Genomic DNA, 20944 nt, shown 5'->3' with positions numbered 1-20944 from the left:
AAAACAGCATCACATAGACATCTGTAAGTATTCCAGATTCTCAGCAATTTTTAACTTTCTACAAAGTTCAAGACCCACAGTGGAGTACCATTCCTAGATCAGAGATAGTGTTGCTGTTATACACTGATGTCCTAGAGCATCTAAAGAAGCCATTCAGCTGACTGGCATAAAGTCACTCACCAACACACTCCAAGCTCTAGTCCATAGACATGTCATCCTCTCTTTTTTTTTTCACTGATACTGCAATGGCTTCAGCTCCTTAGTGCTGACTGGTCTCCTGCCATCTCTGTTTGGGCATCCTCAATTCACTTGTATCTCACCTCACCACTCATATTATGTCCACTACTAGTACCAAACCCTATACTAACCAGTCCTTCCTCTCCAGAGTGTTGGCCCTCTGGAATCTTCTCCCCACACATGTCTCATTTGCATCTCTTCAAGAGGAATTTTAAGTACACCAACCTTACCAGTTTTAAATAGGTTGCAAAGGCCATAGGAACAACATCTTTCTTCAGACTAAACAAATAATTGTTGGCACTCTGTCACTTACGACGTCGAGGGTTCCAGTTGATCCGATCAACGGAACAGCCTGCTCGTGAAATTAACGTGCAAGTGGTTGAGCACTCCACAGACACGTGTACCCTTAACGTAGTTCTGAGGGAGATTCAGCGTGACACAGTGTGACAAGGCTGACCTTTTGAATTACAGGCACAACAGAAACAGGAAGTAAGAGTGAGAGAAAGTTGTGGTGAAAGAGTACAGCAGGGTTCGCCACCATCCCCTGCCGGAGCCTCGTGGTGCTTTAGGTGTTTTCGCTCAATAAACACTCACAACGCCTGGTCTGGGAATCAAAACCGCAATCCTATGACCACTAGTCCGCTGCCCTAACCACTGGGTCATTGCGCCTCCACAAAAACAAATAATTTTTTAAAAAAACATAATAAAAAAAGCAAATAATAAATATCATGAAACAAACAAAGAAATTTCTCAGTAAACATTTAAATTACAACATTTAAGAAATTGACAGCATGGGAAAAATCACATAACCTGTGACCAGCTTTAAAATTTGTCCCACTGCAAAATTTCAACCTCCACCACTGTACAAAGCTGTGGATAATAACTTAGAGCATGTATAAAGGCATGGCTGTGTGGTTAGAAGCTTGCTTCTCAACCACATGGTTCTGGGTTCAATCTTGCTGTGTGACACCTTGGGCAAGTGTCTTCTACTATAGTCTTGTGAGTGGATTTGCCAGACGGAAACTGAAAGAAGCCAGTTGTATATATATATATATATAATGCAAGAGAGTTAAAGGTTGAGGATTCAACCCACTAAGGGATAGTATCTATCCAATATACTGCTGGGAGGGTACCCAATTATTCTTACACTATTGTTATACCAAGTGTAATAAGTGGGTGCGGGTAAAAGGGGGGTTATTTTACCCTAAATTTATATAGCAATAAGAAAATGGAGGAGAATATGCGGTATCCATCGACTTGCAGACAGTGTATTCCGTTGAATTAATTTATTTTGTAACTAAAATTACAAAAACCACTCAAAATAAATTAAATAATTCAACGGAATACACTGTCTGCAAGTCGATGGATACCACATATTCTTCTCCATTTTCTTATTGCTATATATATATGTATATATATATATATATATATATATATAAATATAGAATATGAGAGGTTTAGTTCACTGGTGATCTAAATGAATAGGTACACTGTGTAGATGCTATAACTGGTCATCCCTTAGATTCCAAGTTCACAGCTGAGACTGGAGCTAGGGATCCGTAGTAGCCTTCTGAGTTAGCAGGTATATATTTGTGTGTGTGTGTGTGTGTTTGTCCCCTCCCCTACCATCGCTTGACAGCCAATGTTGGTGTGTTTATGTCCCCTATTACTTAGTGGTTCGGCCAAAGAGACTAATAGAATAATCACCAGGCTTACAAAGAATAAGTTCAGGGGTTGATTTCTTCAACTAAAAGGTGGTGCTCCATCATGGCCACAGTCAAATGACTGAAACAAATAAAAGAATGTATGGTGCTACTATGATATATACCTTACTATTTGTGACCTACCATAAAAGCTCTCTACCAAACAACTCACTTATGATCTTCAGCAATTAATCAACCTCCGAAATCAGAGGATTCTGAGGCAGAACTTATAAGAAGAACCATGGGGTATGCATAGATGGCCTCTCCCTTATTAAATTTTGCTAATCTATCTCCAGTAAAATTTTATTGTAAGCTATTTATATTGATACAACAGCTGGAGAATCTAATAATTTTATTTTATGATAAAAACATTACAAGTAATACCATGTTATAAAATGAATAGGATATATAATCCAACTATTTTGTCAATCCGGTATTGTCATATTTTATGTTAGTTATTCCTAGTCATCATACATAACTTAGCGGTTCGGCATAAAGTGGCCAATAGAATAAATATTAGGTTTTAAAATAATAAATCCTGGGGTTAGTTTTGTTCGACTAAAACCCTTCAAGACAGTGCCTCAGCATGGCTGCAGTCAAGGAAAAGAACAAAGCCAAAAAAAAAAAAAAAAAAAAAAAAAAGCAAAGTGAAATGGCTGTCAGAAAATGAACCTATATATTACATATTTCGCTCACCAAGAGCTTAGCACTACTTGCACAATTTAGGGTTCTTTTTTAAAACGGGGGCCACATTTTTCATTAATGTTTTACGTAGTGTTTTTGGTACCGAAAGACTTTCAAACTTCGTATACTTATCTATTTTGTGTTATAGAACAGAAAAATACTTTTGTATTCGAATTTATTTCATGTAAAAAATTGTCTTATTTCGATAATTTCAACCATTCACTGACAAGTATTCAGTTGTTTACATTTACTCCTTTGGCTCATTAAGCGATGTAAAGCGTATTTAATCTCCATACCTTCGTTTTATTTGCTTTTTTCATTTTAAATTTGCTTTAACCCTAACCCTAACCCTAGGGTTAGGGTTAGGGTTAGGGTTAATTGTTTCAGAATCGTTTGTTTATGTAGTCGGCACTTAATGTATATCGGCTGAATGGACGTCAGTGATTGGTTGAAATTACAGAAATACGACAACTTTAACATGGAATAATTTATGGATTTCTTTTTTTTTAAAGAAGACTAAGAGAAAAAGATGTTTTATATGACACATTCTACCAGTGTTCCAAGTTTCAAAGTGTTTCGTTAATGAAAAATGTGGCCCCCGTTTTAAAAAAGATCCCAATTTAGGTTTATTTATTTGAAATACTGCTAAGTCTGTAAGCTAGCAGAACCGTTAGAGCATCGGGGGGGGGGGGGGGGGCCCACTTTGCTTTTTACAAGCATGATAGTAGGAGTCCATTGATGCTCATTCTTCAATCCTGTCCTATTCATCATAGTCGTTCAGTAATCGCATGACAACTCTCATATACTGATGAACTATAGCTGAATATCTGGAGGAGTTAGCGAGGAAATTCCAGGTATGGAAACTAGACTTATAATCGAAAGTGTTACAGATTATAGAAATGTTACAGAGGGGCGCGCGAACTGATATAGGTATATACACACGATTTGTCAACAAACGGGATATATTTTCCGTGACAAAACGCAGTGAGTAGCTTATTCGAACGTGCCTCAAGCATATTCGGATTGATAATAACATTACAACTATAGGAATGATTAAAAGAAACAAAGGGAAGTAATGTAATTGTAAGATATCAGAATTATGCACCTTGGATAAGATACCGGGAAAGAATTTTACTCTCGGGCCAGCTTTGATTGACAGACTTGTCAAAAACCTTCCTGCCATGACCATTATGCAATAGTTGTAGTTATTATTTCATTTATCCAATGCCTCGCTTTTTTTTCATTTAAGATCATTTCAGTGATATTTGGCTGCTATTTCTAACAGGTTAAGGGATGACATAGAGGTTCCACTGGCTACTGTATGAGAGTTCGGTTAAAGTGATTGCTTCACAGAACTCAAAAAAACTGCTTTTAGCAACACACCAGCTCCTTCAAAAATGATTTCAAAATAAATACATTATTTTTTTCACAATCTTATGGGACTAGAAAGACAAAAGATGTGACAACAAAATTACAGAGGCAGTTTGGGCATAGCCACAACATTGTTGAAACAAAGCAAAATGTTGTGACCTTGACATATTAGAGAAAATTCACATGCTTTATCATAAGGCACTGAACTAAATAGAGGAAAGGAGGTATCTAGTGCTATCATATGCAGACTTTTTGCTGATAAACCTAGAAATTTCTGCTGAGTCACAAAGAACTCTCTCTACACCAGCTGACACCACATGACCAGTCACTGTCTAGTTTCATTCCTGACTGTTCCATATGTGTATCACATGAAAACTTAGTAAAGATTTCGAAAGATAGTTATTTACACACTCGTGCATATATCCCATTTAAGATACAGGCAGACTTGTGGCTGAGAGGTTCAGTTACTCTGGAATTTTGAGCAAATGTCTGTTATAGGTCCAAACTGGAGGCTGTTTTTCATTTTCTTAATCCATGGAGAAATACCTAAATTAGCCCTGTGTATATAGCTATATAAGTTATATATATTGACATCTTAGACATATATAATTACAGAGGTATCAATTACTGGACCAGGTCATGAAAGTTACAGAAGGAAGTCATAGCTCAACTACTTAGGAAGAGAGTAAGCTTAGATGAGATGCAATTAGGTTTTGTGGCTAGAAGCATCACTGATACTATATTCCTAGTAAGACGACTGCAGGAGAAGCATTAAAAAATAACCCTTTATACTTGGCTTTTGACAACATGGAGAAAGCCTTTGACAGGGTCCCCCACTCCCTTATTTGTTGGTCAATGTGAAAGCTAGGGATAGGCAAGTGGTTGGTGAGAGTTGTACAGGGATACATCAGTAAGATGAAATTAGAGAATGATTATAGCAAGGATCAGTTCTCAGCAACCCCTTGTTCATCATAGTTCTCCAGGCCATAACAGAAGAATTTAAGACTGTGTAGTGGAATGCAATGTTGATGCTTCAATGTAAGTTGTTGGGTGTAGCAGATGGTGCTAGGTGTGCTGGACTGGCGTCGAAGGAAAACAATGAAGAAATAATAGGAATGTAGTTTACATTATCTATTTGGTCACAGTTGCATTCACGTTTTGGATACTGAAAGCTTGATTTGAAATATGAATAAATATGCTGCTACATACTTCAAGTCGGTGAAGTTGTGTAAGCGGACAAATGTGCATAGTAAAACAGAGAGAATGTTGATGGGACAAGACAGTACAAAGACATACTTTGTGTCTGTGTGTGCGTTCGCCCATTGCCTGTCTCATTGCTCTGTCTTGTCTCACTCTGTTGACTCTCTGTTCTCTGCTGGCTCATTGCTGGTTAACTACCCATGTGTCTATGGAACTCATATTTATAATGGCCCATTCTAGCTAGAAGGATGGATATACCATTATAACAGTGGCTTGTACCTATTTAGGTCACTTGTCCATCTGAACTTTCCGTGACACGGCCAGGTCAGAGGTCGAATGGAAACATCTATCACTTTAACAAGACAAAGGAATTTTCATGTCTGGTCAGCCAATAGTGGTGGATACAGTTTCAAATCTCAGCCTGGAAAATAAAATGTAGTTTCCATAACTGTCTGCCCTTAGGAGCTCTTCTACACTGGTAACTTTGCTCTTATGGCTGAATCATTACCAGGACTAGAGAAGAAATTTCAAGGTCTGGAATCAAAGGAACTTAGGGTTAATTTAGTAAAGACCAAAGTCCTAATAAGCAGGATGGGCAGCAGACAAATTACTAATCTTTTCAGAGTAGAAATTCCATATGGTGCAGCCAGTGCAAGCTATGGACACATAATAGGTGCAGTGGTATTGCAGGAAGGTTAACAGAAAAGTAGTCTTTGTGTGTGGCAGATGAGCAGGTGCAATAAACACTAAGAATGTACAGAAAATATACTTCCTCAAATGTCTGGTGGGATCATTAGAAGTAATAGATAGCTTCCACTACTTAGGCATCCAAGTTAACAGTGGAGAAGGACACTCTGAAATGTAGTTGCTGGAATAAGAACAGGCTAGGTAAAGTTCAGAGAGCTATTACATTTGTTGATAACAAAAGGCCTCTGCCTCAGAGTGAAAGGCAGATTGTATGATACTTATGTAGAAACAGCTATGCTACATGTGGAACAAGGCTGTGGAACATGGGCTGTGACATAAGAAGATATGTGAAGGCCTGAAAGAACTGAAGCCACATGCTCCACTAGATGTACAATGTCAGTATGCTTATAATACAAAGAGTAAATATATTGAAAGAAAATTGTGTATAAGAGTCATCAGATGAAGTGTGCAAGAAAGAAGTCTGTGCTTGTATGGTCATGTGATGCATAAGGATGAGGACTGCCTAAAGAAGTGCCTATCTTTAATTGAGGAAAGAATTTGTGGAAGGAGTAGAGACAAGATGATGTGAGACAAAATAGTGAGAAATGATCTTAAAACTGCTGAGCCTCATATAGATGACAAGTCCAAGATCTCTGACAATTTGCTGTGCTTAAGAAGACATGCCAGAGCTGAATAAATTTGTGGCCATCCATACATACAGGCAAGTCCTTTACGATCATGCCCCCCACCCCTACAAACCATCATCTCACTACCCATGATCATCACCCACTGCAGGCCCCTTCACTCTCCACCATGTACTTATCAGCACACTTTCCATGATCTAATATATCTACTATTCCCCAGCCACTCCATTTTCTCTCACCATCATTTGCTACAGACATGTCTTCCCCATCTCTAAATGTCCCTCACACTCTTATAGAAAATCTTCTCCCACCCTTATCCCTTCTGTACTATCTATACTCCCCTCACCGTTCCCCCAATACATTTCCAGCATCATCCATTTACTTCTCTCTCTCTCTCTCTCTCTCTCTTTCTCTCACTCACACACACACACACACACATTCTGACTGACTCTCTGAGTTACTCTATACTTTTGTAGGGTACAAATTAATTAATCATATACAAGAATGTTGTTGACAGTGACTTTGAAGTTTCAGCCAGCTAAACCATTATCAGACTGCAATGCATTGGAGTTAATTTTGCCTTTAGAGAGTCTCTGTTGAGTTAAAGTCATCTTTGGGTGTGTGGGCTTGAGGGGTGGGTGATTGGTAATTAGATTTTTATGGAAAGGTGTTTTGAAAAAATTTATGTTGATTAAATTTAGGGTTATGTTATTGTTCAGAATTTATTTATGCATGCAGGACTTTGTAAACAAACCAGTATTTTCCTTTTGTTAAATAAGTACAAGATGTGACAGTATTTTTGTTGCTTTTGGTATAATGGGATTTAATCCTTTTGCTTTCACAATATTAAGGTCAGAGGCACAAAGGCAACCCATCCATCAGACTTATAAGTCCTTTGAAACTGGACATAGGCGTAATTAGTAAAAAAAAATCATAGGTGCAGGAGTGGCTGTCTGGTAAGAAGCTTGCTTCCCAACTACATGGTTTTGGGTTCAGTCCTACTGTGTGGAACCTTGGGCAAGTATCTTCTACTATACCCTTGGGCCAACCAAAGCCTCATGGGTGGATTTGGTAGATGGAAACTGAAAGAAACCTGTCATGTGTGTGTGTGTGTGTATGTGTGTGTTTGTGTGTCTTTGTTTGTTCTCCCCACCATCACTTGACAACTGATGTTGGTGTGTTTTCGTCCCCATAACATAGTGGTTCGGCAAAAGAGACCAACAGACTAAGTACTAGGCTTACAAAGAACCACATTCAATAGCCCATTCTTCCATTCCAGTTTCAATAAATGAAATTGTTTTATATCATATGAGTATCAAACTTAATAAAGTACTTCCTCATACTCTTGAGAATTAGTGTAGATATGAGGTCAAGTGGAATTCATATTATAGCCATTGTTGATTGGGTTAATAAAGACTTCAGTAGTCAACTGTTGTACTTCAGTATATCTTGCTAGTCAATTAACACATAGCAAACATAGAGAGTATCTGAGGTTATTTAAGGGAGTGGATTATGCCTGGGGTGGGGGACTGATTGAACTTTAGTTAGAGTAAGGTCTGTCAGCACTAATTCTTATGTCATTCAGCTCCACAAAATTTCAAACATAATAAGTGAAGCATACTGTACTTAGTCTCAGTGTTTCGTGTTTCATAGCATGAAATGATTGAGGGAATTTATCTGTTTCTGACAACCAAGATAACAATGCCACTTCATTACAGCCTGAAGGTTACCCAACTGTGAAATCAAATTATCCAACACAAAAGAAAAGAAGGAAAACCCATCCACCCACTCACAATGGTGTATAAAAATAGTTGGAAATTTATGAAAAAAAAAAAGGAAAAGAATAACAAAAAGTATAAAACAGAGCTTTACTTGTTGGCTTGTTTTGATGACACCTGTTGTCATCGATGGTTGAGTTTAACCCTTTAGCATTCAGATTACTCTGTCAAATGTAATACTTACAAATGTTTTGAGTTAATCATGCATAATTTTGTACTTTTGAGATTTTGATGATAGGATTGTTTACTTTTAGCTTAAAATTGTAGAGTAGGTGGCATAAGAGAGCACATTTGACCAGTTTGAACATAAAACAGAATATTTTAGCTGGATATGGTCAGTTTAAATGCTAAAAAGTTAAAGTATATACTGGTTTAATTCTGTTATAAACCGATGTCCCTATCTAAGAAATGAGTGACAGATGTCTTCTCAAAACAAAACCATTCTGCATTGTGAAAGTTTAGCTAAGCTATTAGACATCGATGAGGAAGTCATGGCCTTTGAAGCCCGTAATTGTTGCCTTCTGAAAGAAGTTTGTCTTTTGCATTTAAAAACAAAATCATTCTTGTTGATTACATAGTAGTATATATATTCTGTTAGCCTGTTGGTCGACAGTCTTAGAACATCGGATAGAATGTATTGCAACGTTTTTTCTAGATCTCTGCATTCTGTGTTCAAATCCTGTCAAGGTCAGCCTTGCCCTTAATCCTTTCAAGGTTGAATAATAAAGTACCACCCTAGTGCTGGTACAGCCCTCTCACCTACCTGTCACATTCTGGATATTTGACATGGTGGATATTTGACATGGTGGATATTTGACATGGTGGAGACTGGAGAGCATAAATATTTCTAATAAGATTTTTGATGCTCACAACATTAGAGAACAAAAGGGAAAAGGGACTTGCTTTTAGTGGTGAGGGTGACTGGTTTTGTAGGATTCCCACGAGCAATCCTTGGAAGCCTCTCTTATTGGGGGAATTATTCATTGCTGGAATTTATTGTTCCCGTAATTCTTCCATTTACGCACTCTTTAGGTAATCCCACATTGTATTGTCCCATAATAACCTCGATCTTTTCCTAAATCCTTAGTGATTCATAAAGTAAACATCATTATTGCTGTTGTTGTTGCTATTATTATTGGATAAAAGAAATTATCATTATTATTATTGTTATTTATCATTATTATTTTATTATTATTGTTATTTTTATTCATTTACTGTTACTTAGATTGACTGCAATAAGCAAACAATAAAATGATGCCAACAAAAGTTTGAACTACTGACCTCTGAGGTAGTTAAGTTGACACTCCTAGCTACTTTGCCATACTGCACCGTGTAATTTCATGTAATTATTCCAACCTCCAACAACTCCATACCATGCCTTTCTCCCTTATTTCTCTACCCCTCTGTTTGTACTCAACCTATTTCTCCCTCCCTCTCTCATTTCTTTCTGCTTCCCATGTTTTACCTTTTGATTGTTCTTTCAATTTTTTTCTTCCCCTCTCTTTTTTTTTTACTAACTCTCTCTCCCACCTGTTTCTCTTTCTTTTCGGTAGTCTCCCTCACTCTCTTTTCTTTTTCTCTCCTTCTCTCTCTATCTATCGGTCTGTCTATCTATCTATTTTTCTCTCCCCACGTCTTTTTTCTCTATCTCTCTTTTCATCCATCTCTCTCTCTCTCTCTCTCTCTCTCTCTCTCTCTCAAATTCATTCAGTTTCACCCTCCCCACTCTCTCTCTCTCTTTCACCACGTTCTCCCTCCCACTCTGTCCAATTCAACCAGTCATAAAAAGAGTTTAATGGCCCATTTGTACTGAGGTTCAATTTATTTAGCTTAAACAGTTTAATTTGGTCAAAGTTGACACCAAACTTTCGTTTATAATTATCTAAAATTCTCTCATCAAAAACCCCAATTAATATCAAAAGATGCTTTCTCTTAGTTCAAGCATACAATATGTGCATGTCTGCATACACACAAATGCATATACATATAGTTATACAGTTGTAAAAGACAGACAGACAGACACACACACACACACACATATACATGCATACATACATATATATATATATATATATATATATATATATATATATATATATATATATATATAATGGCTAATAAAACTAATGGTTTACACCTGGTAGCTTACTGGTAAAGCATGGTCACTCACTTTCAGAGTGATTGCTAGGTAAATAACAAATGAAAGACAGAAGATGGAATATACGGGAATATATTATTAATCACAATTGTTGCGACTCCTCTTGTGGGACACAAAAACTGGTTCAGGAGTATCCGGTGGTGCAGACGTATTTCGTCGGGTGATAAATAGATAAAAAAATCTTGTTAAAATGACTGTTCCATAATGCAACTTTCTCTTTTTGTCTTCTGCAGTTTTATTTTTGGATCTTCTATGTATATGAAGAATTTTCCTCCGTCTGGCTGTTTGTCTCTCTACAAAACGGAAAGTTGCATTATGGAACAGTCATTTTAACGAGATTTTTTATTTATTTATCACCCGACGAGATACGTCTGCACCACCGGATACTCCTGGACCAGTTTTTGTGTGTCCCACAAGAGGAGTTGATGCTAGATGTGTCGAAACAATTGTTGTGATTAATAATATATTCTCGTATATTCCATCTTCTGTCTTTCATTTGTTATATATAATGTGTGTGTGTGTGTGTGTGTGTGTGTGTACAAAATATTTAACATACCTGCATAATGCAAACACACACATAGCTACATGGCTATATATACACATACATACAATTACAAGTACACACATACATATTCTTTTATTCTTTAATTTGTCCCAATCATTGGGATGCAACCATGCTAGGACATCTAGAAGAGTTAGCTGACTAAATCAACTCCAGTACTTACTTTATGAGTATCTGTTTGTTAAACTTCTAAGTTATGAGGATGCAAGGAAGTCAATGATCGTTGTCAGGTAGTGAGAGACAAATACCAAAACACACACACACATGTATATATATATATATATGTGTGTGTGTGTGTGTGTGTGTGTGTGTGTGTGTGGAGGCGCAATGGTTAGGGCAGCTGACTCGTGGTTTCGATTCCCAGACCGGGCGTTGTGAGTGTTTATTGAGCGAAAACACCTAAAGCTCCACGAGGCTCCGGCAGGGGATGGTGGCGAACCCTGCTGTACTCTTTCACCCCAACTTTCTCTCACACTTTCTTCCTGTTTCTGTTGTACCTGTATTTCAAAGGGCCAGCTTTTTCACATTGTGTCACGCTGAATATCCCCAAGAACTACGTTAAGGGTACACGTATCTGTGGAGTGCTCAGCCACTTGCATGTTAATTTCACGACCAGGCTGTTCCGTTGATTGGATCAACTGGAACCCTCGACGTCGTAAGCGACAGAGTGCCAACACACACACACACACACACACATATATATATACACATCCATCCATACGTGTGTGCTCATACACACATACAGACATACATACATGTGTACACACACACACACACATTGCCAGTAGTTGATATATCTGAAAAAAAAAAGCACACCCTAAAGCAGTAGTTTCGAAACTTTTTCAGGCCACTGCCTCCTTGGAACCCATACCTCATTCCTAGTGCCCTATACCCCTCCATACCACAAACATAAACCATTTTTTGAAGCAAATTCAAAACAACTGTATTTCACAAATAAAGCTTAACCAAATTAACCCATTATTTGGGGGGGGAGTACATCTATCACCCCCTTTTTGCCACCCCGTTATCACTCCACTTCTCTTAAACCTCCCCTTCCCCACCCAATGGATCTTCCACACATCCCTCACCAAGAGGGCAGTACCTCCCACTGGATCTTTCATGCACCCCTCGCCAAGACAGCAGTACCTCCCACTGCTTTAAAGAACTAGAGCAGTAATATATTTTTTATGAATTTAAATGTGTTGTGGCCAGTCAGAGAGTGACCATTGGTGTGGCAACTATAAAGTGCTTAGCAGTATAGGTGACTCATCAGACTCAATGGCCATAACATTTAACTTCCTAAAATATATATAGTTAGAAAGATAGAGAGAGAGAGAAAGAGAGAGAGCACATACATCAAACATAATTTTTTAGCACGTGTCATTTCTAGCTTTAAATTCATTTGATTGTGCATTTACACTGATTTATTGAAACTAGTTTCCTCATTTTGGCTGTTATAAGTCACAATGTTTCACCATTGTATCCTGCAGCCCTTTGAAGTACCTGATATCTCCAGTTATACATAGCATACATGCGTGCATGCATATGTATGTATGTACGTACATATGTATGTATGTATGTATGTATGTATGTACGTACGTATTCATTAGGTTTGGAATGAATCTTATGTCCAACATTAATGCCAGAGCTATCACCTTATTAAATAACTGGTTATTCTTCTGATCATATTTACTGAAAAACAACTATTATACTAAGATTTTTCTACAAACAACATAGCTGGATTGGACAATTTGAACAACAATGTTGAAGAATCAATATATCAAAAAAAAAAAAAAAATTCTAGAAAAGTAAACAAAATCTTTTTAGTTGCTTGCTATGGGAAAAACCAGAACTATAAAGTGCTTATTTCTTTGACTTATGAAATTCATAATGACTCAAGTTAATTATTATAAAACAGCAATGCAAGATTTATCTGTTGGTTATATGAAAAGAATGAAAGCATACTGCAATGAACAACAGTTTGAGCTAAATTACTTTATGGCAAAGCAATTATACCAACAAGGAACATTTGTCAAACCCAAGAGGGAAGTCAATGACTGTAATTTATTCTGAAAAGTGATGTATAATTTTATCCTCCAAAATGTAAACACTATACAAATTATAACCACTCAAACATTTTTCCTTGAACAGACATTGCTTTCAACAACATTGGTATTATGTGTTACAACAGACCAAGTTTCTATTGTTGTGTTACCTTGCAGCTAGGTTGGACATCCTACAGCTGCTATGATACCTCATGGTCAGGTTGACTGCCCTACATCTACTATGTTACCTTGTGGTCAGGCTGACTGGCCTATACCTTCTATGTTACCTTACGGTTAAGTTGACCACCTTACAGCTGCTATGCTACCTTGCAGTCAGGCTGACCATCCTGCAGCTGCAATGTTACCTTGCAGTCAGGCTGACCGCCCTACAGCTGCTATGCTACCTTGCAGTTAGATTAACCATCCTACTGCTGCTATATTATTCCTCATTCAGGCTGACCATCCTACAGCTGCTGCTATGTTACTTTGCAGCCAGGCTGATCATCAACTATATGCTGTCAGTGAGTCTAATAATGGCAACAATGACAATAAAATATGCAGTATGAGTTGGAAGAGGGAGGAGCATAAACAAATGAAATTTCAAAAAAAGATTAGGACAAGAAGACAGCTTGGTAAAGGGGGCATGCAACTAGCTAGCTCAGAAGTGTAAGGTGGGGGCATTGTTGTAGCAACAGACAAGACACAAGAAGAAATTGCACTTTAGTGAGGCAATAGTTGAAGTGCATTGATGAGTGAATTATAGCCAGTCAAATGAATTTCCATTTTTGGATGTAGTGTATATGTATGCAAATGTAACATTAGCATCATATATGTGAGTAGTACTTCAGTGTGAGTCTTACTTTAGCACTGCATTAAGTCAGCAACTGATTAAGGCTGAAGTATTTTGTGACTTTGAAGAAGAATCTTAGCCTTAGTAAAACAGTCACTATGAGAGATAATCAGATACCACAAAAGCTAGCACTTCTTTTGATGTTAATGGTTTTGATAATGTGCTGTTCATGACTAAAGACAATGAGTGACAAAACATTTTCATTGATACATGTAGTTATTGAGTCTTGATGTTGTTGAAGGAGACAAGGCTGTCATATCCCCATTAAAGTATGTTCTCAGGGTCTCTGATCATGGAGGTTGTATGGAGACATTACTGAAACTTGCAAACATCAGCCATCATAAAGATTGAGTCCCAGTGGATTTTATTGGCACATGCTGCAATCTGGCAGGAAGCTTCTAATTCAAGAAATAGAAGAAATGTGTATACCTTAGAAGTGTTGATATGAAGTTCTAAAAGAAATATTCCTTTTACTAAAGTTCTCATTGATATATGAGAACAAGTTTTTAGAAGATCTGGTTTTATGAAAGTCATACTAACGGCCACTGAAGAGGTAGATAAACTAAATGTGATGAAGAAGGGGAGTATTAACACTTTTAAATCATTGAAAGTAAAAGTAGTAAATCAGTAATTGATAGGGACAAACTGGTTGCTTTTTTTTGTGGGATAGGACATTGTACAGTGTTTCCAAATATTGGGATGCATTCCTATAAAGTCAGGGAGACAGACACAAAGAGTGAGTGAGAGACAGAGACAGACAGATTGACAAGTTTGGTAAAGGCATCAGCTAATTCTGGACTGCATTGTTTGAAGGTGATAGAAGGGGTGTTGTAAAGTTAGATCACTCTTTTGTGATTGGTTTGTCCTTAGTTTTGTGCAGCAGTAAAATTGTGTGAGTAGAGTTTACTTTTTATGTAATAGCAAATACTACCTTGAAACAATAGAATAGATTTGAAAACATCATGTGACAAGCAATTGTATATTTATGAAGTCAGTACTCTAAAGTTTAAATCTATCAAGTTGCATCTTATTTCCCAGAATAAGAATAATTGTTCCTGTAGAAATAATGAAGATGACAGAGTAGTGGATATCTGATATACCAATTTGTTGAAACAAAAGATTTGAATTATAAAGTGGTGAAATAGGAATCTGTAATGTTTAGGAGGAAGAACATTTCAGATTTGTGTTATTTAATGTTATTTCCGAATACCACATCTAGATACACTACAATGAATAAAAGATATTTTGGTCACAGATGAAAATCTTTAGTCATAGGTCTGCTTTACCAGAGTTGACTTTGGACTAAACAACAGCAAGATATTTTACACTAGCATAAAGATTTTGGTTTTTACATCAAAGAAAGAAAATGACACAAGCTGAAATGTGTGTATGTGTGTGTGTAACATCCATACTAATGTATGTTATATTTAAATGTCGGTAGAAAACATTGAAAGTATTACAAAATAACAATTTACTGCATAAATCATATTTATTGGAATATCATTGATTCACTGAAGAAAGTTTTCAGGGTCTACTTGATGGTAGAAACTGCCGAACTGTCTTGATATACAACCAGTATCCCTCTACTTGGTTTGGAGTAAGCATTTGTGAATGATCAACTGTTGCTCAAGTGTTGGAATGAGTGTAAAAATATTTCCAAGTTCAAATCTGACCCAGGTTGATTCAGTTATTCATTTTTCTTCAAAAATGGTACAATATAAAAATTATATAATAATTCAAGATGAATAAAGTCAGACATAGTTTAAGGACAAGCAAGAGTTCAAATCTTAACAAGGTTGATTTAATGGTTCATTTCTTCAGAAGATGAGGGTTTGGAATGATAATATAGGAACTGGCAGTGCTTATATGAACAGCATATATGTTGACTTATTTAGAGATTTGTGGGTTTTTTTCTGCTGAATGCTTGATTGGCTATCATATTCATTTACCACCATAGATTCATTTAACAAAATAGAGTGAGTTCTTCAAAAATTCTTTACAAAAATCACAACACATACCACAGAGGGAGCGTCTGTATAGTTACTTGACATTCTGAATATAGCAACCAAATCTCTCTTACTAAATTTGTTCCCCACTTTATATCCATAGGATATGAACCAAAAGAGCCAGTAAGGTAACTCCTATGTAGTTGGTTGATTGCTCAATGTAGCAGTAACATTTTTTCAACATGAACTCCATATTGTTTTTAAAATACAAACCACTAGTTGCTTGAAGTAGTAACTTTTAGAACAATATATTTACAATAGAGATGGAAAGATTGCCCACAGCTAAAAATGCAGATCAAATGCTTTATTTGATCAACAATCTAGTTCTATATCGGCTCATACAGAATTGACCAGAGTTACTTAACAACAATGATAACGACCACACTTACGACAATGACAATACCAACATAAAAACAAATAATAACAGGTTCTATAGTTGACTGGAATGTTACATTGTTGTCAGCTTGAGTTAGTAATTCCAAGGTTAAAATGTAAGACACTCTTGAGGTTCATTTGAAACCAGTGGATTAAGGTCCCAATGATATACATTTCTTTCTGATATCAGTAGAATTTACTTTATTTACAAGAAGTCAGTAGAAATGGTAGAAAAAATATAAATAAAACGTTTTACTTTTGAAAGTTGTCTAAGAATTAATATAGCGATTTGTAAAACAGATGAAAAGAACTAGTATGGCTCCACAAAAAAATGAATAACCAAGAAAGGGTATCACACAGTTTGTAGGAAGACAGGGAAAATGGTAAGTCTTCTTCTTTTTAAGAGGAAGATAGGAATAATGGCTGGTTAAATGAGTGAGAATATTACAATTTCAAGAAGAATGAGTTGGAAGATAGTTATTTTGAGAGTAAAAAAAAATTAAAAAAAAAAAAGAAGAATCTGCTGCAGAAACAACTGAAAGACTCTTATATATGAGTGAGGTGTCTTAAGTTGAAAACTTGCAATAAAAAAATTGGTCAAAATGTTTTTACAAATTAGGGAATGATGAGGGAATGTATGAGAAATTTAAAACTTAGAATCATTTCATTCTTTCTATTGTCAAATGTTTATATAATCATCTATTTTGTATCAGAGATTTTTAAACAAACAAAAATATTTTTAAAAATAGGTAAATAATTTTTTTAATATTAAATCAACAATTAAATATATCAAAAAATTATCCTTCATTAAAATGTTCCTAGAAACAACAGAAACAGTAACAATGCCTTTTTTCTCAAGTTCCCTTCTCTCCTGTTGATTTTATATGGTAGTCAAAGTTTCTTATCAATTTGTTGTAGTTACTGTGACTCTTTTTTAAAAAAATTAATTTTATACTAAATATAAAATAAAAATCTTTGACCAAGTCAAACTTAGAAATAGTACTGAAGCCTTGTAATTCAGTGGAATGGTTTGCTGTGGATATTTGGTATCAGTTATCATTTTACTGGTATAAAATATCTGCAAGAAGAAATATAAATATAAACAATTTAAAACCATTTCTCCTGATAATATATGGAAAGAAAAAGCAAGGTTTAATACAAATATATGGCAAGCGCACATAGCAAGATCTGTAGAGTGCTGGGAAGACAGCACCTTTCCCCTCCAGGTTCACTTTCCCTTTCATTTTTCTCAAGTCAAATAAATTAGTTCTAATGACCAAAGCAAACTCTTAGAATAGTATTCAACAAAAAATTAGCAACTTCCCAGGAGAGGAGGGTGAAAGTTCACAAGATCCAGAATAGTAGAATTGGTTCTATACTACTATGCTGCAAATTATGTGTGTCCAGTATGAACAAAATCTTTTAGGTCTCTGCACAGCATTCTCAATGAAACATATTGATATATAGCTAGTTGTCTTTGGACCACTAACATGAATAATCTTTATCTGTGGCTAGCATTGCTCCACTTGGATATTAGGAGGGTAGTTTCCAGCAAAGCTGAAAAACAAAAGTAGTAGAAGGTTGATGATGAAAGATCATATCTTAGGGAACAAATATGAAGAATAAAATAGAGCAAAAGTTTCATAATATCTACTGTTGCAGTAAAAGGGTAAAGACCCCCTTCAGTCATGAATGACTATGGGATTGCACCTAGAAAGTTACCCGCCAAGGCACAAGTCCAGGCAACGTGGTTTATGGAAGACCAGCAGTCGCCCATGCATACCAGATTCCCCTCTCCATGCCACTGATGTTATCCAAGGGAAAGGTAAAAGCCAATATAGCTTGGCACCAGTGACATCACAACTCATTTCTACAGCTGAGTGAACTGGAGCAACATGAAATAAAGTGTCTTGCTCAAGAACACAACACACAGCCCGGTCCAGGAATCAAACTCACTACCTCATGATTGTGAGCCTGATGCTCTAACCACTGAGTTATGTGCCTTCACTGTTGCAGTAGATGTTTCAAACAAGTCCACTGATATAATATTCAGGAAGGAAAGATCAAAAAGTATTCCAGATATGAAGACAAAACAAGCAGAAAATATGTCAAACATGGCCTGGCCGAATTCACTCTGTGTTGCAGTCGGAGAATCCTTTTTGTGAAAATGAAAATCTGATGAGCATGCATCACTTGTCTGTACTCTAGGTATAACAGCCCACCAGCGTGAAAATTTTCACACATGCACAGGAAAGATGGCTTCATTTTCCACCTAAGGGATTTTACCCGCACCTTGTATGTATGTATATTTGATGCACTACCATTAAGTTACTGTCTACCAATTTCACTCACAAGATATTGGTTGGCCTGAAGTCACAGCAAAAGATACTTGCTCTGAGTATGTAGTATGTATGCATGCTTGTGTGTGTGTATACGTATGTATATACATAAATACACAAGTGCACATGCACGCATGTGCATGCGCACACACTCACGCACCAACAGTAGCAATAACAACAACAGTGCTGCCACTACTGCCACTGTCACCATCACCATCATCATCATCGTCATCATCAGGGTTATAAATTATTGTCCTTATATTTCTGTGTAATATATGTATGCAACATTTCTTGTGAAATGTATGTGTTAAAATTATATATATATATATATATATATATATATATATATATATATATATATATATATATGTTGTTGTACTTGGGGATGGTCATATTGCCAGTTTAGCCAATAAAAACACACGCACTGTATATTTGGTGTTAATTTGCTTCAGTTTTATATTACATTAATCTTAATCTTATTTCGGCCAGAGTTCTTTCGTCACACTTCTGTGACCTCATCAGTGGTCCTTTGTTTCCTTCCTTCTTATGTGTGTCTCACCTTGCTAAACATCAGCCATTTTGTATTTTGTATTCCTATTGTATGTGTCTACGCATGTGTGTCTTTCAATGTGTCTGTGTCTTTTGTAAGTGCATGTGTGTATGGGGAGTGTCTGTATCACCTATATACTCTGTTAATACGTGTTCATTTGTATTTGTTTTTATTTATTTATGTGTGACGAAAGAACTCTGGCCGAAATAAGATTAAGATTAATGTAATATAAAGCTGAAGCAAATTAACACCAAATATACAGTGCGTGTGTTTTTATTGGCTAAACTGGCAATATGACCATCCCCAAGTACAACAACATCTGTTTCAACACACGATTTCACATCAAAAATCTTGCAAAACAAATATATATATATATATATATATATATATATATATATACCTGCCCTTTGCTTCTCAACTGAGAGTAGGAGATGATGTAGAGGACAGGTGGATGTAACATATTGTAATTGTAGCTGATGACTGTGGTGGTGGAGTTTATTAGATGTTATTTAGATCTAATGGGTCCTGACTGGGTAGACTATCCTATAAAAGGTAGATTATGACTCCACCAGCTTTCTCTTGCATACTGTGTAACTAAGACTACACTCACTATCCAATACATTCCTCCTTTTTCAAAATGGCAGGGTATGATTTGAGGGAGATTGAGCTGCCATTTCTAGCAAGTTGGGTGACACATGTAGTGACTAGTGAATGGAGAATAGTTGTGATAGCTGGCAGATGATGTTTAGTTCTAGGTCGATCTTGATCCAACAAGCCTACAAGTATAATGACAGATTTGTTCCAGTCTTTACCTAATTCTATCTTTTATTCAGATCACAGTCTGATGTGATTTTAGCAGAGATTTGGCCCCTAATATTAACTGATTGAAGTGACACCCTCCTTAGCAATAGAAATGGTGGTGGAGATGCTGGTTGTAATGTAGTAGTAGTAGTAGTAGTAGTAGTAGTAGTAGTAGTAGTAGTAACAGCACAAGTATAATAGTTGATGAAGATGGTGGTGGCTGAGGCTGCAAAGAATGCAAGAAATTGTGAAGGGGAAGGATGGATTACACATATTTTCTGTGTCCTTTCAATGAACCAAGTAAAATGTGCTGCTGAAGATTAATATCACTTCCAACTGCATTTCACATTTTTTAGCAAGAATTAGTCATTTACAAAATGATTGTTTACATAGAGTGTAATAGTAATTAATAAAAAAATTATTTACATTTAGCTTATTACTTTAAATATGTTAGTGTCCTATAAAACAGGATTTAGTCTACTTTTTCTTTTAGGTATTTATATATTTATGTTCAACCTTAGCTCTTCTCATTCTTCAAACATTCAAATAGGTCACTTATAAAACAAGATCACAGCCAATGAAACAGCTTCAATGCAATTGCTCAACATACTAGAAATAACAAACAAATATCTCCCTTAAATCATACCCTATCACAGTGACTCCCAATCTTTTCACTATCAAAGACCCCTTTTATTCAAATGAATTTTCCCACTTCTGTGGGGACCAGCATATCAAAAAAGAGACTCAACATGTTGTAAAAGGTGACTAAAGGAGGTTGAGGTAGGATTTGTACTCCAGCCTCGTAAAACCCTAATCAGTTACAACTAACCAAACAGACATGGGTTGAAGGGTTGTTACCTAAGTGATGCAAAGGTGACATCTGCAAGGAGTAAGGAATCACCAATAAATGGTGAGTGCAATGACACACTGTTACAATGCATGCCTCCATGCTTT

At 36.3% G+C, this 20944-nt stretch overlaps 1 protein-coding gene across 2 annotated transcripts in view; it reads right to left on the bottom strand.

The window, feature by feature from the left end:
* Positions 1-15389: 15389 nt before the first annotated feature.
* Positions 15390-20944, bottom strand: part of LOC106879859 (alanine aminotransferase 2-like) — a 28553-nt gene continuing 22998 nt past the window's right edge. For both annotated transcript variants that reach the window (XR_008264254.2, XM_052968335.2), the window contains one exon: positions 15390-17378. The gene's annotated coding sequence lies outside the window, so the exon portion shown is untranslated. The remainder of the gene's footprint in view (positions 17379-20944) is intronic.

The sequence above is a fragment of the Octopus bimaculoides genome, chromosome 5 (genome assembly GCF_046866305.1).
Source record: "Octopus bimaculoides isolate indiv1 chromosome 5, ASM4686630v1, whole genome shotgun sequence".
Classification (NCBI taxonomy): domain Eukaryota; kingdom Metazoa; phylum Mollusca; class Cephalopoda; order Octopoda; family Octopodidae; genus Octopus; species Octopus bimaculoides.
Note: the sequence above shows the minus strand (reverse complement) of the source record. Positions and strands in the feature narration are given on the sequence as shown.